The 27,448-nt window shown below is 37.8% G+C and overlaps 1 long non-coding RNA gene across 1 annotated transcript in view; it reads right to left on the bottom strand.

The window, feature by feature from the left end:
* Positions 1-2,682: 2,682 nt before the first annotated feature.
* LOC115624944 overlaps positions 2,683-27,448 on the bottom strand; it is a 46,152-nt gene continuing 21,386 nt past the window's right edge. Inside the window, exon 3 of the long non-coding RNA XR_003995499.1 lies at positions 2,683-2,764. This is a non-coding gene — a long non-coding RNA (uncharacterized LOC115624944). The remainder of the gene's footprint in view (positions 2,765-27,448) is intronic.

Genomic DNA, 27,448 nt, shown 5'->3' with positions numbered 1-27,448 from the left:
TTTTATTAATAAGGATTTCTTTATAAACCAAACAAATATTTAGATTCTTCAATGAATCGCGTCCAAATAATATAGGTGTAGGCAAAAGTTCATCTTTTATAATATATAACCAAACATAATATAAATTTCCTGCAAACGAAACTAAACATTTTATTTTACCCATCGTTTCTATAGGGTAATATCCCATTGCATAATATTCAAATTTGGGTTTTTTAATTTTAACATATTTCGGTATTAATGAAATTCTTATAAAACTAACTGGGCTTCCAGAATCTAGTAACACTGAAAATTGCCTTGACCTCTTTTCACCACATGGAATTCATAAATTTTGCAAATAGTTCATAGCTTCATCTCTTGATTCCTTTTGATTATCCTGAGTGGTGCCTGCTACGGTAACGAATTTCCTCTTTGGGCATTCGTTATATTTGTGCTCTGTACTCCAGCAATAAAAACAAGCATTATCTGGTCTTTTTGGTTTTTCGCACTGTTTCATCATGTGGCCAAACTGGCGTCAATTATAATAGCGAATATTCTCTTCTTGTTGCCCTGCCTTACTGCTAGTGCTGGGCCTGTTGCTATTGGAAATTCCCACTGTTCTTGTTATTTACGAATTATGTGACTTTACCTTCTCGTACACCATGATGTTCTCACGTAGTTCATCCAGGGATTTCGAATACATAAGGGGTTCTGCTCTACCAGTCTTATCTTGCAGTCCTCTCACAATAAATTGGATGACATCGGTAGTTTCCAGCTTGGCTTGACGTGCAATATTACACATCGCTATGAAGTATTGCAATGGCGTCTCCTTTTCGGTCTGCTTTCGGTTTTCCAGTTGTTTGCCAACATCCTATGGCGTCACCTTTATTTCAAACATCTTGAGCAGCTCACCTCGTACCTGTTTCCATGTTAAGAAGCCTTTATAATTAATGTAATCCTTGGCTGAGCCACGCAGTAGTCGTTTAGCATAGGTCCACTGTTGATTTTCTGGTACATCGAAGTGTCTTAGTCTAGCTGCATACAACTCTTCCTGACGACGCAAATGCAAAATTTCTTGTGAATATTCATCCACCAACACATTGTTTTCCTCGTCTGCTTCCAAGAATATTTGTACTAACGGTGCAGACATATTTTCGGCTGACACCACATTAGTTTCATCAGTAGCACGCAACGTTTCACCTTGAAATTCACCGCTACATTCCGGCGACATCATGCCAGTTTCGTCACTGTTTTCGCCTATGTCCGCTTCTAGATGCTTCTTAACGGAGTCTTCGACTTGCATATTAACAAACTCCGTTATGTTGGCCGCTTCCACACTGTTTCACCTTTCTGTTCATAATTTTGTTTACTGCCATTCTTAATTGGTGAATTGTTGCAGTTTGATCAAACAGCACTTTTTCATTATTCAGAATGTTTATTAATTCTTCTTTTGACTTTTCAAACATATTTTCATATTCCTAGTGGCTAGTAGCAGTGCTGCCATTTTTTTAACAAAAAAAAGCTGTTTCTAACTAGAAGCAAGGGCAAAAAAAGCGGAAAAATTTCCGAAATAAGGCTAAAAAAAGCGTTTTTATGGTTTTACCAATTTATTTTTTTCTAAGTTAATATTTAATATGTTTTTTACATTAACTCCATTATCTCATCAAGTTCTGCGGGATTTACTTCAGATTCGCAATCGTACGACATGGACGTACCAATCATGCGTAAATAATTATTAGGCACTTCGTAGTCAAAGCAGCATTTCCCAAGTCTTCGCAAGCCATACCTGTATATACACATTAAAATTAGTAATATCCTTTCACTCACAATAAAACTTTACCTTATGAGTAAAATACTGTTGAGTGTGATCAGGTTAATGGAATTCCTCAGTTTTGACTTGATCAGATTAACCTGGCTAAACACGCGCTCAATTTCCGCATTTGACCACGGCAATGACAGCATTTGAATGGCAATAGCTGCTAGCTCAAGAAATCTGCGGTTGCCACCAGAATCTTTGTAACAGAAAACCTCTGTCCAAAACTTTGACGTGTTGCTGGTATTTTCCCATTTAATCAAATGAATATCGCTATATTGGCGTTCAATTTCAGAAATGTTTTCTACTTTCAGGTACTCCAAAATTTCGCTTATCCCTTTTTTCTTAGCGCACAATATTTTGTCGACAGAAAAAACGTCAACCTGCTTTAAAGTTTCAAAATTATCTGGTAGTCTGAAATTTATAATCAAATTATTTAATCGCCTCCAAAGAATAACACAATATTGCTTACCTCTGTTTTAATTGTTTAATCAGCTCAATCACGAAATTTGTGCAGCGGTCACGAAGCATTTCTTCAACATTAGAGCTAATATTTAGAATTTTAATCTTTTTTTCAAAGTCGTATCCTTTATAAAGATTCCTATCCGCATGTTTTTCAATGTCGTCCGTTTCGAAAATATTAATTTCCGTTTCAGAAGGAATGATTGCATTTTTCAACGAATTTATTGCAAAAATTAAATCGTTAAGCAATTCTGTTGCATTGGTGTTGTTGCTTTGAAAACACTTATTAACTTTTTGCAAATCGGATAATATAGGTTTCAAAAAAATTAAATATAAATGATTAGTTTCATCACTATACATTTGATTTAACATTTGAGCTTTAAAGCATTTTTCTTTCGTTGCTGCTAATCCAAAATGCAACTTTAGTTCTTCCCACTGTTCCAATATACGAGATACTGCCAATTCTATTGAGAGCCATCTTGTGTCACTCACTTTCGGAATTTTCTATGGGGCCTTGTGTAATATAAAATAAAAAATAGTTATAATTTAGGGAACAAAAATTTTACTGAAACAAGTACATACGAGGACTTTGAAAATCTACAACGTCATGAAAGACAATACACACATAAATATAATTTGCACAATAATAGTATTAATCGATCAAATAAACAGAGCACTTTTAATGTACAGTACTCACACTTACGTAAGTACATATGTTAAAACATAAATTCAATAACATACAACATGGGAAAGCAACTCACATACCTTATCATCGTTTATACATTTATAAATTTTTTTATATTCAGTTTGGCGAGATGAACTTTTTTAAAACCAATTAAAGGTTTCGTAAATTAAAAATTCCAAATTATCTGGCATATCTTGTTTGCAAACTTCACTAACAGCAAGCTGCACAGAATGGCAGACACATTTTATTAATATAAGTGCTGGTGCTTCCTTTTTTAGTTCTGTGTAGACACTTTTGTTCCTGCCTACCATAACGTTAGCGTTATCAGTTCCAATACCTATTAGGTTTTTTATATCTAATTTATTAAGTATCAATACATTTTTAACACCTTCAACAATGAATGTTGCATTTCCAAATTCTAATGACACGAGACTAAGGAATGTGGAGACGAATACACGACGCCGGACGGAATAATAATTGATGACCACACCTAAGTATACATATTTATACATACAAAATACATATTTAAATTTAAACAAGTAAAAAAGCTAAAGTCGGGTGTCCCGACTTTGAAATACTCTGTACATATGTTTACAATAATTATAGAAAATAAAAAAATTAAGAAAATAAAAAAAAAAATTTGATCGATTTTACCTCTCTCGGTATTCGAACTCACGTATAATTGCACATTTACATAGCAATTGCGTCTGTGTGAGTGTATGTATGCCTATGCGCATCAATTCGTGTATGTGTAAGCATTTTCGCAGTCAACCAAACAGCAACATCAACAACAGCCGCGGGCAGCGCTTGAGCAGCGCTGCAGCAGCAAATATATTTATGGCTATAACTTCTTGTTAAATCGGTCTATCATAGCATACGGACACATAATAACTAACTAGGGGTATTTGCAAAATTTTAGTTCGAAATTCCAAGAATTACGGGAGTTAGAGAAAATCAATAAAATAAAACAAACTCGTATAGCGTACACACATAAGGCATCTTTGTGCAAAATTTGGTGTCTCTATCTCTTATAGTCTCTGAGATCCAGGTGTTCATACGGACGGACAGACGGACAGTCGGACAGTCGGACAGACAGACAGACAGACAGACAGGGCTAGATCGGCTCGTCTCGTCATGCTGATCAAGAATATATATACTTTGTGGGGTCTGCCACGCCTCCTTCTGCCTGTTACATTTTTCAGCTCCCGCAAACCTAATATACTCTTGTACATTTCATGTAGAGTAACCATAGATTCTACTACTAAATGTAAAACCAAATCTACTACTAAATATAAAGGCAAAAAAAAAAAAAAATTTTACTACAAAATAAAAACAAGAGAGAACGCTACAGCCGAGCAAGCCCGACAGTGTAATACCCTATACCCAGGTAAACTGAGTTATATGCGCCCAAAGCAGCAACAAAAAGAGGAAGAAGAAGAGCGAACTTGTTGCTGCAGTTTGGGGGGGTTGTACTGGCGAGAATTTGTTTCCCTAATAACTTTTCTTAGAATTGACGGAATTGAATAAAATTTTATTTATAATTTATAATTATTTATAAATTATGTGTGCAAAGTTTGGTTTAGGTAGCATTTGAAATGTGGACGCTATTGACGAAATTCTGCAGCTATGGAAGGGGGGGGGGGGTGGGGGGGGGGGGGGTAAATTAAAAAAAAAATAAATAAACTCGTCCTTACTCGGATCTAGGAGAATCTGGTTAGTCTAGCTTTTATAGTTTCTGAGATCCTCGCTTTCATCCAGACGGACAGACGGACGGACATGCCTGATAAAATATATATATACATTATATACATTCGCACAAAACTAGTATACCCTTTCACCCTTTGGGTACAGGGTATAAAAATAAATATATGTATGTATGTATACATACGACGTTCGATCATTTCTTGCACGCAGGCAAAAAGTTTCGGTCACCGCCGCTCATTCTGAATTTTTGCAGTTTTGATTCGAACTGAGTGTTCGTTGAGGGCTCATTCGCAACCAGTCATTGCTTGTCACTATACCCAAATGAAATAATCATACCGAGTATGGGTAAATACTCGAGTATGACCGAAAATGTAGTACTCGTTGCAGTTCTCTGATATGAACTTAAAATTACTCGCCTTCATGGCTTACTATTCTTACAATTACTTATTAATTTACAACTACTTGGCATCGTAATGACGCACAGCTGGTTGCTGTGCAACGCGTCGTTACAATGTACATATATTAAAGCACATACTACTTTTAGAAAAAGATAATTCAAATTCGTTCTTTCATTTCTTTTTGTAGTCTTAAAGGTTACAATATGTAATAATAATTTCCCAAACAATTTTTATGTGCGTAAACTTATCGGATATGCAAAGAATTCTGGATTTTTGAATCGCGTTCGTAATTATGTGTCCGCATGCCAAGTTTCATAATTTTTATACCCTGTACCCGTAGGGTAAAAAGGGTATATTAGGTTTGTGCAAAGCATGTAACATACAGAAGGAAGCATCTCCGACCCCATAAAGTATATATATTCTTGATCAGCATGACGAGAGAAATCGATCTAGACATGTCCGTCTGGATGAACGCAAGGATCTCAGAAACTATAATATCTGGAATAACCAAAGTTGGTATCCAGATTCTCCTAGGTCCGAGAAAGGACGAGTTTATTTTATTTTTGGGAATTCCGCTACAGAATTTCGTCAATACTGTCCACATTTCAAAAACTACATAGGCCAAATCTATCACGCAATCTATATACAGTTATCTACTTTTGGTTTAAATTTGATCCAATTCGGTTAATTCTAAGAAAAGTTATTAGCGAAACATTTTCACTCCGGTTTGTCCGGTTTGTCTTTTTTTATTTCCTCCCCCCTCCCCCCGCTACAGAATTTCGTCAATACTGTCCTCATTTCAAAAGCTACATAAATTAAACTTTGCATACATAATCAACATAATTATCTATTTTGTTTTCTTCGATCAATTTTAAGAAAAGTTATAAACGATACGCATAACAAACTGAAGCAGTGATTTATTTTTCTACTAATGCAATAGTATATACTTTTTCATTCACACAAAAATAAATGCCTAGTGTATGAATACTTATATGAATGTTATGATAATATCCTAAAAATTACCTGTTGATGAAATACCGGCAAATAAACTGCCAACGCATCCTTTTTAACCGTTGACCTGCAGGTATGAACCCATGTGATCCCAAAAAACTCAATCAAATAGGCCAGGTCACAAAAGGACTGTATTGCACTAAAAAATGAAGTCGACAAGCGTACCACAAAATTTGATGGGTTTAGTTGCATTTTGCATTAACTTCTGTGCGGTTGTGAATGTGGTGCGGTTTTACAATTTAAAACGGGTAAATTTAATTTTGTGAGTGGTTAGTAGTGTTTAAAGTATAAAGTGCATATTTTTAGAAATATATGTATAAGTATGTGTATTTTTTGCCTTCGGCACTTACAAGAAGTGAGTTTACCTTTTCATTTTTATATTTTTTTGTCGTAAAATAGTCTTTATCAAGACTTTCTTATTTCGTCTTCAACATATTTTTTGTGTTTCTCAAATTCTGCCTTAAGCATAAATAGTCTTTTTTAAGACTCTGTTTATATTGTGCTAATTTTTTTTTTACTTTTTTATATTTTGCAAATATTAGTTTTTTATTTAACTTTTAAAATTTCATTAAGTTTTATAATTATGCCTCGTTTGAAAAGTCAATCGGCTGCTGCTAGGTCGGAAAGACAAAGAGCGAGAAACCAAGTAAATAGGACTAATTCGGAATATAGTCAGCGGGAGAGGGAATATAATATTGAAGCTCATAGAATTCGCAGGGAAAATGTAGAAATAAGGGAACAGGAACAGGCTGCCGACTCTTTGCGGCGATCAATTCGTCGCAAAATGTAGAGATAAGGGAACAGGAGCAGGCAGCTAATACTCAACAACATTCAACACGTAGGCAGGACTCAGAGTATAGGGAACAGGAGCAGTCTGCCGACTCTCTGCGGCGATCAATTCGTCGGCAAAATGTAGAAATAAGGGAACAGGAGCAGGCAGCTAATACTCAACAACATTCAACACGTAGGCAGGACTCAGAGTATAGGGAACAGGAGCAGTCTGCCGACTCTTTGCGGCGATCAATTCGTCGGCAAAATGTAGAGATAAGGGAACAGGAGCAGGCAGCTAATACTCGACAACACTCGCAACGTAGGCAGGACTTACAGTATAGGGAACAGGAGCAGTCTGCCGACTCTTTGCGGCGATCAATTCGTCGGCAAAATGTAGAAATAAGGGAACAGGAGCAGACAGCTAATACTCTCCGTCGGTCTCAGGCAAGAGTGAATCTAATTTATAGGAACGTTGAGCAAGTTCGCAACACTACAGAAAGACAAAGAGCTAGAATATTAGCAAGACAGGAATCGTTTGACGCTACAAGGAATTTGACTCAGAGAGTTAGACAGCATAGAAGCCTTAGCCAAAATAGAGTAGCAGAAAACCGACGAAATGCAATTCGCAATAGGAAGGAAAGAGCAAATGTTTTAGAAGAGGATATGCAGGTCAGAGTTTTTACAATTGAAAGTGGTCTAAAAGGAGCTGTGGTTAATGTCCCAATTCCAGTTTCAAACGTGGTTACTTCTCTTCCACGAGCTTTTCACGAAGCAGAGGTTGTTCAGCTCCACCTCAAACGAAGAATGGAATACAGTCATAATTTTATGGCTGAAACCATTAGGCCCTCCAAAATTGCCAGTGCAATCAGATATCTGATTAATACAGAGCTGTATCGGAAACATAATGTAACACTTAATGAGCAGTGGATGATTTCTTCTACATCCGATACTGTTCCATTTATAACGTCTCAAGCAGACAGAGTAGTTGTTGAGGAAGGTATACAAAATACTTCCGAACAGGCAAATTCAAACATAGACATAGAGCAGATAAATCCAGGAGGGCAAGAAACATTGTTAGACAGCACGCATGCACACAATATCCCTGTGCGTATCACAATTGCTCCTGGTGAAGGCCAAAGACCCCTTGATATGGTTGCAGACTCTGATTCAGAGGAACTGTCATTCCCAACCATATTTGCTGGCGAAAAAAGAAAAACTTCACAAAGTTTTACAACAGTTGTTAGGTCCGAACTTAGAAATGTTGATAGGAGAAGTTGTAGAACAGATAAGTTATTTTATAATTACAAGAAGTTAGAGCTGATCCATATACGCAATAACACATCAATTTGCTTACGTAAGCACAGCGTCCCCCACGGCATTACAGCTACTAACGCACTCAGTGAAGATCATATAGATCAATTAATAAGTCACGATGAAGGTTATAGGGTATTAAAAGGCATTCGTACATCTCCTGCTCATTGGGAAGCTGAAAAAAAGAAAGTCATGGCCATGATACGCCAGTTTGGGCTCCCTACTTTTTTTATAATTATTTTTGTATTAGGCAGGTTTTTAAATTAATGAAGAAGGAAGGTGGAGTTTTTGGTAGGCATAATGCTGTTAAATATTATTGGCGAGTTGAATTTCAGCACAGAGGTTCACCTCATATACATGGCATGTTTTGGTTGAAAGATGCTCCTATCGTCGATTTATCTGACGATACGTCTTTTCCTCCAGTAATCAATTTCATTGATGTCTTTATAAGCACAAATGTTTCATGTACTGAAGTATCTCAGTACATTGAATACCAGAAGCATGACCATTCTAACTCATGCAAGCGAGAAATAAGGGGGAAACAAATCTGTCGCTTCGGTATTCCGTATCCGTATGCCCCAAACGGAAATATTATTACCATTGCCAGAAGACGCTCAAGATATTTCTGTTCATCGCACTAACTTTGCAAAAATACAAAGTATCAAATCAATTTAAGCTATGAGCAGTATAAATATGCCATTAGGTCTAGTTTAAAGAAACCCCAAATTTTCCTCAAAAGAAATTTTGAAGCAATTAAGGTGAATGCTTACAACAAACACCTTCTTTCTACCCAAAGAGCCAATATGGATATTCAATTCATATTGGACCCGTACGCCTGCTGTAGCTATGTTATTAATTACATTAACAAATCGCAAAGGGGTATTTCAAAATTGATGCGAGATGCTGTTGCAGAAATTAACAGGGGTAACTTCAGCATTAAGCAAAAGCTACAGCATATAGGTCACAAATATATTTGCGGTACGGAAATTTCAGCTCAAGAAGCCGTTTATTGCTGTATGGGTATGCGATTATCGGAGACAAGTAACGCAGAAATATATATTAATACTTCGTTGCCAGACCGTCGTGTAAGAATGCTAAAGCCTAGGCAACAGCTTCAAAATTTACCTGAAAATTCAACCGATATTTTCGTGGTAGGATTGCTAGACCATTATGTTCAGCGTCCAAATTGTGTCGAGGGTTTGTGCTTGGCAGATTTTGCTGCCAAGTATAGGTTTAGTAAATGCCGAAAAGCGACTCGTCATAATATTGACAACGAAGAAGAAGAAGAAGACGGTGAACATTTAGGTAACACCGTATTTGATCTTCGCGATGGTAGTGGTTTTATTAGGGAAAAGAAAAATCCATCTATAATAAGGTATAGGAGATTTAATATTAATAATGATAGGCAGGGCTACTTTAGGGAATTAAAAATGTTATATTACCCTTGAAGAGATGAAAAGGTAGAGTTAATAGATTTAGATTGTGAAGAGTTTTGTGGTAGTAACAGGGAACAAATTGATACGAACCTTAGAAAATATAATGTTATCGATGATAACGAATTAGAGTCTGCACTTAATAGCGCCTTAGAAATTGAATCAGATACAAATGAGGAGAATTTAGATAATCAGGTCGTAGTAGATGAGGAATTTAGGGTTTTAGCTTTTCCCGAAATTAGCTCTCAAATAAACGTTTTGAATATAAATGCTAATGAAGAAGTCCCAGATGTGTCCGATGGTGTTTTAAGGGTAATTAAACTCCCACCAGTTATATCCCCCGAAAATTTTGCAAATTTAACACGGTCTTTAAATTTAAGGCAGAAATTATTTCTAACACATGTTTTGCATAACGCAAAATCAAAAACTGTGTTTTATGAGTTCGTTGGTGGGGGAGCGGGGGTTGGCAAGAGCAGGCTTATATCAGCACTTTTCCATTCTTTAACTTCGCTATATAACAGCATTCCTGGATGTAATCCAAATTCTGGCAAAATTGTATTGTGTGCTCCGACAGGAAAAGCTTCTTTTGGAATTGGCGGTGCAACTTTGCACTCAATGTTTGCACTCCCAGTTAATCAGTCTGGGACTACTTTTAAGGAATTGGGAGCAATTATCGGATCTTAAAGTTCTTATTATTGACGAGATTTCTATGGTCGGTGCCAAAATGTTCTCCTATTTAGACTCTCGCTTCAAGCAAATTTTTAATAACAAAGAAGCTCCTTTCGGAGGTATTTCTGTTATCGTTTTTGGAGATCTGAGACAGCTACGTCCAGTAGGCGATAGATGGATATTTCAATCCACTTCAGAATCTCATAATCCATATAGTGTTATAGTTGGGTCTGCTCTATGGGGGTGCTTCAAGTTCTTTGAACTTATTGAAATTATGAGACAGCGAGAAGACCAGTCCTTTGCTGTAGCCTTGAACAATATGGCAAATGGTAATATGACTCCTGCTGATATTAGGTTGCTCAAAAGCAGGATTGACGATAGTCGTCAAGTTCCGGATGATGTTATTCATCTGTTTACCAGCAATGCTGAAGTCGATAGGTATAATACAGAAAAATTAGCCTCAATTCTAACTGAGCAATTTATATCTCATGCTCGGGATTCCATAAAGGCTACACATTTAAACATGGCAACTAGGAATAAGTACCTTGAGTTGGTAAAAAATTTCAAGACTTCTCAGTCACAAGGTCTATGTAGCTCCTTAATTTTGAAAACCACTGCAAAATATATGGTAACTGTCAATGTTGACACAGCAGATGGATTAGTAAATGGAGCGACAGGTATTTTAATGGAGATAGGTTTCAATTCAGTCAATAATCCAAATCTTTTATGGATTAAATTCTTTGAAGAAAGTGTAGGGGTAAATGCTCGATCAAAATATACTCACCGTGATGAACCTTCTTGGACCCCCATTCAGAAAACTTCAAAAAGTTTTCAATATCACTCAAACGAGCAAGTTACCATTGACCGTGAGCAATTTCCTATTATACCTGCAGAAGGTATAACCATTCATAAGAGCCAGGGAGCTACATATAGCAAAGTGGTGGTTCACACTTGCCCCAATATGAAACGCGATTCATTGTATGTAGCTTGTAGTAGAGCAACGAGTGCATCTGGCCTTTATATAGTTTGAGATTTTGTTGCTCCCCAACTCAGATCCCAATTCACACGTTGAGAAAGAGCTGGACAATTTGCGCTCTGTCAAGTTGCTTCACACACACTTTGATTATTTAATGAACAGTTCGGACTTAAATGTCTTTTTTCATAATACACAGAGTATACACTGTCATATTGAAGACATTCGTTCCGACAAGCTTATGCTTCGGTCTTCAATTTTATGTTTTGTTGAGACTTCAACGTACTCCAATGAAGTATATGATATACATGGTTTTACTATAGGAGTACGTTTAGATGTCGAACAACAATTAAATAGAGCGCGGTCGAAAAGACGCATACTTATATTTATTAAAAATGAAATATTTGATGATGTTAATCTTTTCGCTAGTGGCACTCATGTTTCCGACTCAGGTGTATTCGAGTTTGCCGTGTTTAAATATAAGTCTACCGGATTCTTAGTAGTATATAGATCTCCGTCCTACCCATTGCGTACATTTTCAAGAGAATTTGAGAGCTTATTTCGACGGCACACATTTTTGAATAGTAATTCTGTAGTTTTAGGAGATTATAATATGTGCCTTTCTAGAACTCATAATTACAGGACATATCAATTCTTATTAAGGCAGCAATTCAGTTCTTTACTAGACTTGAATTCACCTACCACTACTCTTAATACACATATTGATTGGGCATTTTCAAATATTTTAGAGAACAGACCCATTGCAAAAGTGTTCAATACGGTATATAGTTATCATGAAGCAATTTCGGTCAGTATTAGAGATGTTTAAAATATAATGTATAAAAAAGGAAATAAAATAAATTATATTATTATTCGGATTGATGTATTTTTTTTTTTTTGTTAAGCATTTAGGGAGTTTTTATTATTCTGGTCTGGGTACAGGGTATTTCACTGTCGGGCTTGCTCGACTGTAGCGTTCTCTCTTGTTTATTTAACAAGAAGTTATAGCCATAAATATATTTGCTGCTGCAGCGCTGTTCAAGCGCTGCCCAAGCGCTGCTCGCGGTTGTTGAGGATGCTGTTGCTTTGGTTGACTGCGAACATGCTTACTTGTACACAGACACGAATAGACGCGCATAAACATACATACACTCACATAGACGCAATTGTTTTGTATATGTGCAATTATACACCCTTTACCAAAAGAGGTAAAATCGATCACATTTTTTTTTAATTTCTATAATTATTCTAAACAAATGTAAAGAGTATTTCAAAGTTAGTACACTCGACATTAGCTTTTTTACTTGTTTTTTTTTTTCATTTCTATTATTATTAATTTATTTAATTAGATCTCGTGGAGTCACTAACAGCAATCGCACTCTGTATGAGTTTAATCTCATCATCTTCAAAATGTTGTCCATGAGTCTTGACATCAACAACTGTTTTTACCTCTTTTAGATGTATAGTTTTACAATTGTAAGTTGTAATACCCGGCTCAAAAGACCCTTGTAGCTCATGTCAGTTATCAAAGGCTTCGAACACCACAAATAAGCACAGGTTATTTTTTCGTGTTTTTATTTATTTAACACAACTAAATTTATAAACTTCCACTTATATATACATACTAGCAGGTATTACCCGTCGTAACCCGGGAAAGTTATACTTTCGACCAAAAATTCTAAAATAAATTACAATAAGAAACAATTAAGAATACCGTTTAACTTTTGTCTTTGTCAAAATAACGTTAAACGTACAACTAAGCCTACTACAATTTATTAATCCTTATTTAGATAAGGATTGATACTTAATAATGGGCATTTTAATTAGACAAATCAATATACTGTTTCCTCCTTTCCACACCACCTTAGAGGTAGAGGTTTGGGTGCGTTTTTTTTTTAACGTGGTATCCCCTTTAGGCCTACTCCACGGTCCCATTTAATGTACACGTATTTAACACACAGGTTAAGTGTGCACTATATAAACCATTAATAGTTCTTTAAAGTTGGAAGTATTACATTATTTCTGTTGTAAAACTTTTCTATAAACAACATTTGCTGATTTCCCTGCCTGTGCGAGAATCATTAGGCTGCTAGCGGAGCTAACTCTTGAGCAGGCCACATAAAATTGTCCTGTAGGTCTAACCCAGCTAGTTTTAATGTCTGGCCCTGTGACTTATTTATTGTAATGGCAAAACAGACTTTGAGGGGAAATTGAAGTCTTTTAAATTGAAATGGAAGGTTTGATGGTATAAGTGGGATTCTAGGTATAAATACCGTCTCCCCTTTGGCACAACCAGTGAATACCGTCGCTTCAATTACATAAGAGTGAAGACCTTTCACTTGCAATCTTGTGCCATTGCATAATTTGGGAGGATTAAGATTCCGCAGCAACATTATGGGTGCTCACACCTTAAGAATAAGGTTAAGTGGGGAAGCCCCGCAGGATTTTGAGCAACTCAACAGGATAATTAACTGCATCCTCGACTTCTATTACAGAGTCGACGGACTTATAGGTAATTTCTTCAAATGACTTTAGAAGTATGTTATTTATTTTGGTGGATCCTTCATTTTTTGAGGTTAAAATTGCTCGCTCAGATAACCAATCAAGCGATTTTGTTGAGATATTTGAAATATCTGGAAATATGCTGGAGGTAAGCTCTTTAAGAGATTTAACCAAAGTGCCCAAACATGATGGAATGTTGGATATACTCCGTCTCCTATTTTAAGAAGCGTTTCTGCGAAAATGCCGGTAGAAGTATCACCTTTTAGGTACACTCGCATATTTTTTGTTAGTGCCAATTTTTGGTTTTTTGGCCACAAAAATGAGGATTTCAAGCATGACTTTATTTCATTCGAGGCACTACTGGAAGGACACTAAAAGGACAGTAATTCCCAAGAAGTTATTATCTCTTAAATCCTTTAGTGTTCTATCTAACGCTACAAAGCCGCCTTTATGGGCCATAGTGCACTCATCCCAAACAATAAACTTGCAGTCATTAAGAACCTTAGCCATATTGCATTGCTTTGAAATAGAGCAATGTGGTGTTTCTACATTTATTAAATCAAACGGGAGTTTAAATGCAGAGTGTGCTGTCCGACCTCCGTTGAGCAATGTGGCTGCAATACCAGAAGAAGCTACAGCGAAGCCTATTTTATGATTTTCCCGCACTTTCGCTAACAGTAAGTTTAGCAAAAATGTTTTTCCTGTACCACCAGGAGCATCCAAGAAAAAGATTTCACCTTTTTCAGCTTCACTGCTTTCTAATATTTTTTTATATACCCCATTTTGCTCATCAGAGAGCAAATGTTCGTTGTTATTAACAATATGTTCATTGTTTTCATAACTTATTTCTCTGAGGTACTATTTATTTTGCAGCACTTCATCGGATCTACTCCGCTGAGGAAATCCATACACTGTAAGATTTTGTCCGCCTATGGACAAAACTATATCTTCAATATGGATGAAAGATTATATCCATAATTACTGAATCAATATTACTATCTGTAGGTAATTCCATATCATTTACAATGTCTTCCGATAAGCTTTCTTTATACTTATCCCAAAGGCTTAAAGCATAAGATATTTGACAAAACACTAACATAATTGCGAATTTACGAGGACCTTGACATAGTACTGCTTCTGCTAAGGTAGAATCCCAGTGCTTGTCATCCTCAAGTAAGCCTAAGGCCTTGCACGCTAATTGAAAAGTGTCATAGGTAACACCATTTACCGTACTTCATGGAGTAGAAGTCTTAAGTAATAACATTCAGTATTTTTGGGGTGTACAGTCTACTACTCTACCCAAAGCTTGATCTTTTTTTACTCCAGGAAAATTATCCACATCACAACCGCATTTCCTTCTTTGAAATTTCTTGTTATTCCATGTATAATAAGAAGGAACTTCTACATACAGAAGTGTTTTTGCAAAATCACCAATTTTGCATAGATCAAAAAAAGCTGTAAGAGTCGTTTTGGATGGGTTGCTTAGCTTTTCAACTAATTGGTTGGGATTATTTGGATTAAAGTAAATACGCTGGCCATTTTCTAAGTGCACAGCCAAGTGTGTGATAGCCGGAAACCTTTCATGTATGGGAAATGCAAGAATTCTCCACACGGCTTCTGAACTACTGATGTATCTACCACTTTCATACGATTGAACCTCATCTCTGTGGTTCTCAATCGTAAATGATGCTTGATCACTGCCTTTGTTTACATATTTGCAAATGTATTTTATTGACTTCACAGAACTGCAGTACTCTACATTTATGTGAGCTTCAAAAGTTCGTGAAAGTACACAGTTGTAAGGTACAACCCACAGTAAGGCCTCCATCATCTGGAGCTCTTCGCCGATATTGAGGGTAACCATCAATTCCCGTGTTAGTTACATTAAGCAACTGCCGAGGAAACCATTTGCTACATTTGCCTTCTTTCATGCAGGGCGACTTTAGGTTTAATTTACCGCAAGGCCCATGAATCATATTAGCCTTGACGATTTCATGTAGAAGAAGATCCTGTTCAGGATCTGGTATCTCTGCACAGATAATGGATTCTTTTTGATTTGGCATAATATGTTTTTCTAACCAAAGTAGTATATGAACGTGGGTAGACCACGTTTTTGCCACTCTATAGAATACATAAAGCATTGGACTTTACCAAACAAAGCACCTTTCGTCAATATAGACATTAAAGCCTTGACTTTTAAATCAAAAACTCGAGCTATAATGTCATGACGATTGTATGACTTTTGACCTGGCATTAATGCATCTGTTATATCCTTCCACCGATGATTACAGCTAAATGTAATGAAAAGGTCGGGACGACCGTAATGTCTAACATACGTCATAGCATCTTGAGTTTTTTCATGCATGTATCGTGCTGAGCCGGTAAAAGAAGACGGATTACCATTTGCCCAATCTGAGCAACATCAATATCTTGCTTTCCTATAGCATCTTGAGGGTGTATGTAACTCTCTGCTCTGAGTTGAGCTTGGTTGTGGCGAATGTAATTAAGCCATTCTGTTTCAATTTTGGCATACATATCAACCAAAAACTGACTGAATAGGGATCGACAGTAAACCAAATGATTGGCTTCAGACTGACGAATCATTATTCTGTAGCTATAAAAGCTTAAAGCAGAAACCGTCTTGGTCAGAGGCAGTTTTGTTATGGGGTTACATTGAGGTATGTCAACGGAATATCCATAACAGAAAAGAAGTGGATACTGTAAAGCATCGTAAGAACGGTGCACTTCACTTATTCGTTGTAATTTATTATTGTGACTTTCAATAATAATATCTCGCTTCTCAAACTGCTGTCCGACTATTAGCAAAGCTACTTCGCTTGCCTGGGGTGCGTTAAAACGACCCTTATGAGCCCCAGCTGGTGTTCTATCAGCGTGAATAATCATTTTATAGTCTATATTATTCTGGGGTGCTTTATCAAGAGCAACTTTAAAATCTCTTATATATGAGTCGCTCATGTGCAACATAATTTGAGCGCCTTTATTAAGTCAATTTTGACATCAGAGATATTTGTGCTCCTCAGTTTCGCTTCTCTTTCATCTTCACCAACAAAATATATTTGAAGAAACTGTTCTTCTTTTTGAGGGCAAGGCCAAAGACTCTCAACTAAATGATAGACTTGACCCTGAACCTTAAATGTTGGCATAAACCCATCATTTACAATTCTTGTACTTCCAAATGAAGTCATTTAGAAGCCACTATTGTATTTTATTATGCGGTTTATAATGTGGATATGGTTGGGATGGCCACCTAATATTAGGCTAGGAAGAGGTTCAGGTAATTCCTTAAATGAAGGCAGATCAACTTTTCCCTCTTTGCAGCACATCCCTGGAGACTCATCTTTCATCTTTCTTTAAACCAGACATTGGTTTAACTTTGGTTTAGCAAACGTCTCTCTTCTCGCACTTTAGGATTATTACGTTCATAGCGCGTAATAGCTCTTCTATGAACATCAGGATTCTGATCCTGATATTTCTGTGCTGCAGCTCGGTGCACATCAGGATTGTCAGCCTGATATTTCTCAGCTGCATCTTTAAGTTGTTCACAATGCTCGGACTTAAATTTTTGAGTTGCAAGCTTTTGCTGCTTCTTTCTCATTGTGTCAGAAAATCGAGCTTGTCTTTTGATAGGGTTTCTCGCTCTGACTGTTTGAGATTCCCTTTGAGAATTTGCTTTAAGTACAATTTCAGAAGGATTGTGTACTTATGCATCGCGCTGAAACTTCTCAGACTGATATTTTTGAAATGCAAGCTTTTTCTGCTTTTTTCTTGTTTTATCAGAAAATCGAGCCGATGATCGCCGATGTAACGCAATCTTTTCACAGGGCCTTCTGTGCCAAATCTTCCAAGGATATTTCCATTTTGAAAGACTTCAATGCAAATTGAGTATAATTCGCCCGCTGCTTTTAGCTCGCATGCAGTCCCATATGTGTGGGGATGCATCGAAAAAAAATCAAACTCGTACTTTCTCGGTCTTAGGAGAATATGGAAACCAAGTTTGGTTATTCTAGCTCTTATACTTTCTGAGATCCTTGCGTTCATACGGACAGACAGACGGACGGACGGACAAGGCTATATCCACTCGGCTTCTCATCCTGATCAAGAATATATATACTTTGTGGGGTCTGCCACGCCTCCTTCTGTGTGTTACATACATGCGCACAAAACTAGTATAGCCTTTCACCCTTTGGGTACAGGCTATAAAAATACTGTGTTGTATGATAGCCAAAAATATTTAAATCATGCAAATACTTGAGGCACAAACAACAAAAAATATATTGAATATTTAACAAGAGAAACGCTACAGTCGAGCAAGCCCGACAGTGTAATACCCTGTACCCAGGTAAACTTTCGTCACTGAGTTATATGCGCCCAAAGCAGCAGGAAAAAGAGGAAGAAGAAGAGCGAACTTGTTGCTGCAGTTTGGAGCGGTTGTACTGGCGAGAATTTGTTTTGCTGATAACTTTTCTTAGAATTGATCGAATTGAATAAAATTTTAAACAACAGTAGACAATTATATATAAATTATGTGTTTATTATATATACAATTAGCATTTGAAATGTGGACGCTATTGACGAAATTCTGCAGCGGGGGAAGGGGGGGGGGGGGGGGGGGGGGGGGAAATTAAATAAAAAATAATAATAAACTCGTCCTTTCTCGGACCTAGGAGAATTTGGATACCAACTTTGGTTATTCTAGCTTTTATAGTTTCTGAGATCCTCGCGTTCATCCAGACGGACGGACAAACGGACGGACATATCTAGATCGATTTCTCTCGTCATGCTGATCAAGAATATATATACTTTATGGGGTCGGAGATGCTTCCTTCTGAATGTTACTTTGCACAAACCTAATATACCCTTTTTACCCTACGGGTACAGGGTATACAAATATTGCAAAACAATTTTACCGTAAATGTCAACTATTTTAGAAATAGTTTCATGCAAATTTTACGGATTTTATTTCAGTATTCAAAATACTGTGTTGTATGATAGCCGAAAATATTTAAATCATGCAAATCAGGAAAAAACAACAAATAATATTTTGAATATTACAAAATTTTACCAAATAATTTTACCGCAAGATTTCCACTATTGCGAAAATAGCTTTATGCAAATCTTAAGGTTTTTATATTAGTATTAAAAATACTGTCTTGTTGTTTGATCGTCTAAAATATTAAAAGCATGCAAATGTTTAAGACAACAAATTCAAAACAATATTTGAGTCATGTAAAAAAAAATATTTTTATCTACATATATCGTTAAATGCCTACTATTTTGAAAATAGTACACGCATCTTTAACGATATTTATTATGCAATATCAAACAGACTTTCTTATATGAGAGTCCAAAATAATTCACGCATGCAAACACTTAAGGCAACAAATACAAAATTGGAAAAGTTTGTTTAATAGTGCAAAATAGAATATAAAATATTTTAAAGCCCAAACATATGTTTGTATGTATGTACGTTCAAAACATTTACATATATACAGTGGCTCACAGCTTATTTCAACCAGCACCCTAAAAAAAATTGTAGGCTCTATAAAATCTTAACTAAAAGGGATAACAAAATAATTTAAACGTAATCATTTATCGATTTGTTCGTGAGAACAGAACCCATGATAAGGGTAGAAATGCTCCAAATAAAATTTTTAATTCTACGGATGAGCGCTATATTGTTCGGAAAATCCAGGAAAACCCAAGATTATCAGCTCCAAAACTGGCCAATGATGTTGAGGCAGAGTTGGGCAAGTCATGCCACCCAGAAACAATTCGTCGCGAGCTTCGGGAACACGACTTTAATGGCAGAATACCACGCAAGAAGCCTTTTATAAGCGAGAAAAATAGGACGTGTCGCCTTAAGTTTGCCCGGGAGAACTTGTACAAGGATAACGATTTCTGGAGTACAGTGTTATTTTGTGATGAGTCCAAATTTAATATTTTTGGATCAGATGGAGCCTCATATGTGTGGCGGAAGCCAAACACAGAACTCGAAACAAAAAATTTAAGGGCTACAGTTAAGCATGGCGGTGGCAACGTAATGGTATGGGCCTGTATGTCAGCAGCCGGCGTCGGAAACTTACAGTTTATTGAGATGACAATGGACTAAACTTAATATCTTGAAATTTTGAAGTCCAATTTGATTGAAAGTGCCGAGAATCTGGGCATAAGGGACGTCTTCAGGTTTTACCAAGACAATGACCCAAAGCATACGGCGGGCATTGTGCAGACCTGGATGATATGGAATCGTCCGCATGTTAATAAACCGCCAGCCCAGTCACCTGACTTAAATGTCATTGAAAATTTGTGGTCAATTTTGGATGCAAACATTCGAAAACGCAAAATTTCAAACAATTCCGACCTCAAAAATGCATTGATTGACGAATGGTCCAAAATTACGCCACAAGTGACACAAAAGTTTTTTTAGGGTGCTGGTTGAAATAAGCTGTGAGCCACTATATATGTACATATGTAGGTACAAAATATACATATCAGAGAACTGCATGAGTGCCTATTTTTGTGACTCTAAGTATACTTACTGAAAAGCGGTTGAGGTGTGATCGCCACCGCATACTATTTTGTCAATTCAGTGACCTACTCAAAAGGCATTTTTGTATTGCTATGACTGGATCACTTTCGTACTCGATCATGGGTGTATGCGGTTTCTGCTTTACTTTTTCATCGCACATTCTTGTTGTCGTTTTCTGCAATCGTACTCATACTCATACGCGCACAATACAAATATTGCGTGCGCAAGAAACGATGAGAGAAGAGTTGACAAAATCAATGTGATGATTAGCAAAGCAAAGACCGGGTACTGCAAACACCGCATATGAATATCGAAGCGAAGCAAATACCAAGTACTGAAAACAACGCATGTGCATAACGGCGTTTTTTTTTATGTATGCTCATAATGCACTGTAAATTATTTTTTTCTGCATTCTGCTTCATATGGAAGGGTATAGTTAATTGCTGCATAAGACTCATTAGTGTTGAATCGATCATAGAGGAACGTATTCATAAGAGCAAAAAAATGAATTAAATAAATCCTTTTAATTTTGTACACATCTTTTTTATACCCTGTACCCGTAGGGTAAAATGATTTTAAAATTCCGAGAATTACGGAAGTTATAAGAAAAAATACGAATTGCGGGGGAGTGGGGGGGGGGGGGTGTATCAAAAAAAATAAACAAACTCGTTCTGCCTAGGGCTTATAGGAACCTTGATACCAATTTTGGTTATTCTAGCTCTTATACTTTCTGAGATCCTTGCGTTCATACGGACAGACAGACGGACAAGGCTATATCGACTCGTCTTCTCATCCTGATCAAGAATATATATACTTTGTGGGGTCTGCCACGCCTCCTTCTGTGTGTTACATACATGCGCACAAAACTAGTATAGCCTTTCACCCTTTGGGTACAGGCTATAAAAATGTTATATAATTTTCAATTAATTAACATTTCTTGCTCTGTCAGTGCAAGACGTATGTATATACAGTGAATCAATAAAGTCTTGGCACAAGCAGAATTTTTTATGAAAAACGTATTTAATACTTATTATTGATGGGCTTTGACAATTTTTTGTGATGCAGTTAGTAACATTCGGTAATTATCTACACAACACATGTGAAATTGTTCCGTTATCTCTCATATAACTGAAAATACACAAGAAAGAAGAAAGAAATAGCTTGAAAACACATCAAAAAAGTCTTGGCACACAGCATTTATTCGTCGTATATTTGCAAATATAACGGTAACCTTTCAATTTTCTTTGATCTGTTTCTTACTCTGTCTTCAATAATTGCTCATTCCTCCATTTCCTTGTGATTTGAACTTAGTTTTGCTCTTAAGTTGGTGACAAAGCGATCAAAATGGGTGGAGGCATGGAAATTTCAGTAGAAGTCCGTAAAATGATTATAAATCTCTATGTCCAGCGAAAGAGTTATCGCGAAATTGGCACTATAGTTGGCAAACCATTTTCAAGTATGCGAAACATTATAAAGCACTACATAGAAAGCGGCCAAGTGGAGCATAAATCCAGAAGCGGGCGGCCAAAAAAATTTACACAACGCCAGGAGCGGGTAGTAGTCGCTGCGGTGGCACAAAACCCAAGGCTTTCTGCGGTCAAACTATGCCATGAAATGCAGGAACGCTTTAAAGAAAATATTAACCCTCAAACAATACGGAATACATTATACAGAGCTGGTTTCCATGGAAGAGTCCCCCGTCGCAAACCTTACATTTCGAAAGAAAATCGGAAGAAGAGACTGGAGTTCGCTAAGCTCCATTTAAATCAGCCGGAATCATTCTGGAATAGTGTAATATTCAGTGACGAATCAAAATACAACTTATTTGGGTCAGATGGCGCGCAGAAAATTTTGCGGAAGCCTAACAAAGAACTCCAAGAAAATAACATAATCAAAACAATTAAGCACGGTGGGGGAAATGTCATGGTGTGGGGGTGCATAGCTGCATCTGGAGTCGGAAACTTGGTCTTCATTGATGAAAAAATGGATAAACATGTGTTCCTCAATATCTTAAAAGAAAATGTACTTCCAAGTGCGGAGAAATTGGGGTTAAATGGACGTAGTTGGCAATTTCAACAGGACAATGACCCAAAGCATACGTAGTATCTGGTGCAGGAATGGCTTATATGGTATTGCAAACAATTAAAAACATCCCCACAGTCGCCGGATATGAATCGTATCGAGCATATTTGGAACATTTTGGAAAAAAAAATATACGCAAACATAAAATAACATCAAAGGATTCCCTCAAAGATGCTATACGCACGAAATGGGCAGAAATAACTCCTTTGGAGACATCCAACTTAGTCGGAAGTATGCGCAGGCGCTTAGAAGCAGTTATCCAGGCCAAGGGCGGTGTTACAAAATATTAGGTGTGTAAAGGTTACCGTTATATTTGCAAATATACAAGTTGTATGAGAGATAACGGAAAAATTTCACATTTACCGAATGTTACTAACTGCATCACAAAAAATTGTCAAAGCCCATCAATAAAAGGTATTAAATACGTTTTTCATAAAAAATTCTGCTTGTGCCAAGACTTTATTGATTCACTGTACATACATACATAGATGTGTACATATGTATGTACTATATGTATGTGTGTACATTCACACATTAGTGTCTCACATTTTGCTTCGGCTATTTCAATCGTTTGCACGCAACTACACGAACAGCTGCTTGTGTGTGTGTGTGTTTTTTGTATTCTTTAATATGAATTAAATAAGAAAGTTGACAGAGCAAAAATATAGATAAAAAATATATATACATAAATAAATAGATAGATATACATATACGCAGGTTGTAGACCGGGCGGTACGGCTGTTAGGCATTGCTTCGCCCGGATGAACAGCCCGCCTATATGGTGCTCCTCTCACGCTCCAGCTTTCTGAGCTTGCCCATTATTGAAGCAGCAAAGCTTGCACTCGCCGCCCAAGCGTCCTCGTTAGCGAGCATGTTCGCCACAAAATTCGTCGCCGAGGGAGGGGTTCCAGTAGTCGCCTCCCATCTCAGTCTTTCCGCTTCAAAACGAGGGCATTCGAAGGCTGCGCGGTTAGCATCTTCAACTACTCCTCGGCAGGCGGGACACTCCGCACTGGAGTCGTGCCCGAATCTCTGGAGGTAACTTCTAAAGCAACCATGGCCGCTTAGGAGTTGCGTTAGATGAAAATCAACCTGCCCGTGCGTTCTGTTTATCCACAGTGATACGTCGGGTATTAATAGGTGGGTCCATCTGCCTTTGGACGAGGCATTCCAACGCTCTTGCCACGCGCTGATAGTTGTTCGTCTAGCCACCGCCCGCGCGGATCTGCGAGGCGCTCCAGCTGCAATTTCGTGAAGTTTGCGGGCTTCTCTGATGAGGAGGTCAATAGGGGTCATCCCTGCGATCACTAACACGGCGTCATCCGAAATCGTCCGGAAGCCGCTGCAGACGTGGAGTGCGCTCAGCCGATACGTTGCTACGAGGTCCCTGACGTAACTTTTCCTGGTTACCGCGGCAGCCCATATTGGTGCCGCATATAACATTATCGACTTCGTTACGCTCATCAGAAGTAATCTTCGTCCTTGCTTGGGGCCACGCGTGTTGGCCATTATTCGCGACAGCGCCCGTGTTACCTCCGCAGCTTTCTTGTTTGTTTGCTCCAGATGTTCACGAAAGCATAGCCGTGTGTCCAACCTGACTCCAAGGTATGTAATGGAGCGCTTGGAAGGAACTAGTAGACCTCCGATGCGAATGTGCGCCTGTTCTACGGTTTTGCGACTGCTGATAAGCACAACCTCAGTTTTGCCAGCCGCCAGTTCGAGGCCAACCGTGGACAGCCAACTCATTATGGTTACGATGCATCGATTGCATGCATCCTCCACAGCCCTGATCTCTTTTGCAACGCCTACAATCGCTATGTCGTCTGCATAACCCACTAGTTCCGTGCCAGGCGGTAACTGAAGGCAGAGAATTCCGTCGTACATGACGTTCCAAAGCAGCGGCCCTAAGACCGACCCTTGAGGAACTCCAGCGACGACATTAACGGTTTTGGTGCCTGATGAGGTATGATATCTAAGTAAGCGATTGCTAAGGTAACTTCTAATGGAGCGTACTAAGTGCGATGGTATCCCCTGAGCTGCAAGTGCGTTGAGGATGCATCCCCAATCTGCCGAGTTGAACGCGTTTTTGACGTCGAGGGTCACCACAAGGCAGTACTCCTTTGATCCACCTTTCCACCTGTTGCCTGATATCGCCTTAGATGCGATGTCTACCACTTTGCTGATTGCGTCAATCGTGGACCTCGATTTCCTGAACCCGAATTGGTTTGGAGATAGGCCGATGGCTGCCTCGAGTCTCACGCACAGCAGTCTCTCCAGCACCTTACCGATTGAGTCCAGGAGACAAATCGGCCTGTACGACGAGGGGTCTTCAGATGGCTTGCCAGGTTTTGGCAGCAGGACTAGGTTCTGCACCTTCCAGCAATCTGGGAATATTCCTTCTCTGATGCACTTTCCAAAGAAAGCGGCGAACGTCTCGGGGTGCATGCACAATGCCAGCTTGAGGGCGCGGTTCGGTATTGCGTCTGGGCCCGGCGCTTTGTTGGGCTTCAGGCTGCGAGCGGCTAGTATCACTTCATCCGTCGTGACGTCGTCAATGGTGGGCGATAGTGCGTCTGTGGTGTGTGGTATCAGCACTGGCGTCTCTGGTCTCGAGGGGAAAAGAGTTACGACAATCCGAGCGAGGTTCTCGGCATCTAGGGGTGCACCGCGTCCGCCAGCATGAATGCGCTTTACTACCAGCTTATACGCCTTCCCCCAGGGATCCTGTTCTGCGGAGTCGCACAGCTCTAAAAAACATCTCTTCTTGCTTGCTTCAAGCTCCAACACAAATTTCGAAAATCTAAGCATGCAGTTTTCTTTGTATTCTTTTATTGGTTTTAGAAACCAAGTTTTAAGTCGATCGGCTAAAAAATGCGGATTTTTCAAACAAACTTTGGAGCTACTTTTCCCCCCTTTGGAGCTCGAATTTTCCAAAAACCCTTCTTAGTGAGCACCTACATTATCACAGGATACTTGAGCCTAAATTTCAGTTTCCTTTTACCGTTTGGGCTGTGGGGTGTTGATTGTGTTTCAATTTTTCCACGGAAAACCACCCCTTTTTCATGCCCCAGGAAAAATGGTGAAAAACCAAGTTTACAGTTTTTCTTGTATTCTTTTTGAGAGTATACAAACTAAGTTTGAAATTAATTGGATGAAAATTGTAGATTTTTCATACAAACGTTGCAGCCCGTTTTCCCCCCTTTGGCGTTCGAATTTTCCGAAACCGCTTCTTAGTGCTCACCTACACCACTGAAGATAACATGTGTCAAATTTTTCTCCTAGCTCTTACCGTTTGGACTGTGCGTTGATTGCAAATAGCTTTTCGTTTAACGAATTTTCCACCGCAAAATCATTATTATTCAGGCCGCACGAAAAATATTGAAAATCCAAGTATACAGTTTTTATACCCTGTACCCAAAGGGTACAAGGGTATATTAGTTTTGTGCGAGTGCACATGGAACACACAGAAGGAGGCTTGGTAGACCCCACAAAGTATATATATTCTTGATCAGCATGACAAGCCGAGTCGATATAGCCATGTCCGTCTGTCCGTCTGTCTGTCTGTATGAACGCAAGGATCTCCGAAAGTATAAGAGCTAGAATAACCAAACTTGGTATACAGATTCTCCTGAGACCGAGAAAGGACGAGTTTGTTCATTTTTTCTGATCCACCCCCCCACTCCCCCCTATTAACGATTTTCTATAACTCCCGTAATTTTGAATAATAATATTTTTGGACTAAAATTTGGTAGTCGCATTAGGTTAGTGATTATATATCCGCATACCAAGTTTCATTATGATAGAATGATCGGAAAGAAAGTTATAGCTATAAAACCAGGCCCAATGCACACATACATACATATGTACAAGTACACAAACACGCATAAGGCACGATTCTGATGTAAATGTATGTATGCATGCATGGAATATTTTATATTGAATTTAGTTAATTAATTAAATTAATTTAGTTAATTAATTTAATTTAATTAATTAATTAATTAGTTAATTAATTTAATTTAATTAATTAATTAATTAATTTAATTAAATTAATTAACTAAATTAATGTAATTAATTAATTAATTTAATTACTTTTTTGTGGGGTGGCACAGGGTATTTAAGAGTTGAGCCTGCTCGACTTTAGCATTCCTTTCTTGTTTTTGTATTCTTTGTGAGAGTATACAAACTAAGTTTGAAGGTAATCGGATAAAAATTGTAGATTTTTCATACAAACGTTGGAGCTCGTTTTCCCCCTTTTGGAGCTCGAATTTTCCGAAACCCCTTCTTAGTGCTCACTTTCACCATAAGAGGGATCTTGTGTCCAAATTTTAGCTTCCTAGCTCTTACCGTTTGGGCTGTGCGTTGATTGCCAGTCAGTCAGTCAGTCAGGACAAACTGTTTTGTATACATACCTCAGTAAAAATAATTATGTGTCTTATATTTTTGTAAGTTTAAAAAAGTACTTGTGCAAGTAAAAAATTTTTAGGTTTGCAGTTTTATTGCTTATAGTAATGGAAAACAAAAAATAAGAAAAAATTTAAAGAAATCGTATTTCAATACATATAAAACTTAATGTACACTTTTTCTTCATTATAAATAATTATATGTGACTTTTCATGATATGCTCAACTTATTGGGATTAATCAACTTAAATGAATTCGATATAATTAAGTAAAATTAATAACTAATATGCTTTCCACTATTCATTATTACCGAACTTAAGCGAAATGGCATGGAGTTAATTAATGATTTTAAGTGGGATAGGTCAATTTTTGCCCATTCTTGCTCTATGGCCAATTTAAGCTCTTTTGCTGTCTCAAACTGCCGGCAATTTTTGAACACTTCAGCGGATAGAATACCCCAGAGATCCTCAATTGGATTAAGGTCCGGACTCATTGCTGGCCACTTTAAAACTGGAATATTTTTATACCCTGTACCCAAAAGGGTACAAGGGTATATTAGTTTTGTGCGAGTGCACATGGAACACACAGAAGGAGGCTTGGTAGACCCCACAAAGTATATATATTCTTGATCAGCATGACAAGCCGAGTCGATATAGCCATGTCCGTCTGTCCGTCTGTCCGTCTGTCTGTCCGTCTGTCTGTCCGTCT

Source organism: Scaptodrosophila lebanonensis, unplaced genomic scaffold, assembly GCF_003285725.1.
Source record: "Scaptodrosophila lebanonensis strain 11010-0011.00,11010-0021.00 unplaced genomic scaffold, SlebRS2 tig00000061-arrow-pilon, whole genome shotgun sequence".
Classification (NCBI taxonomy): Eukaryota; Metazoa; Arthropoda; class Insecta; order Diptera; family Drosophilidae; genus Scaptodrosophila; species Scaptodrosophila lebanonensis.
The sequence above is the reverse complement of the archived record's forward strand: the minus strand, read 5'-3'. Positions and strand labels throughout refer to the sequence as shown.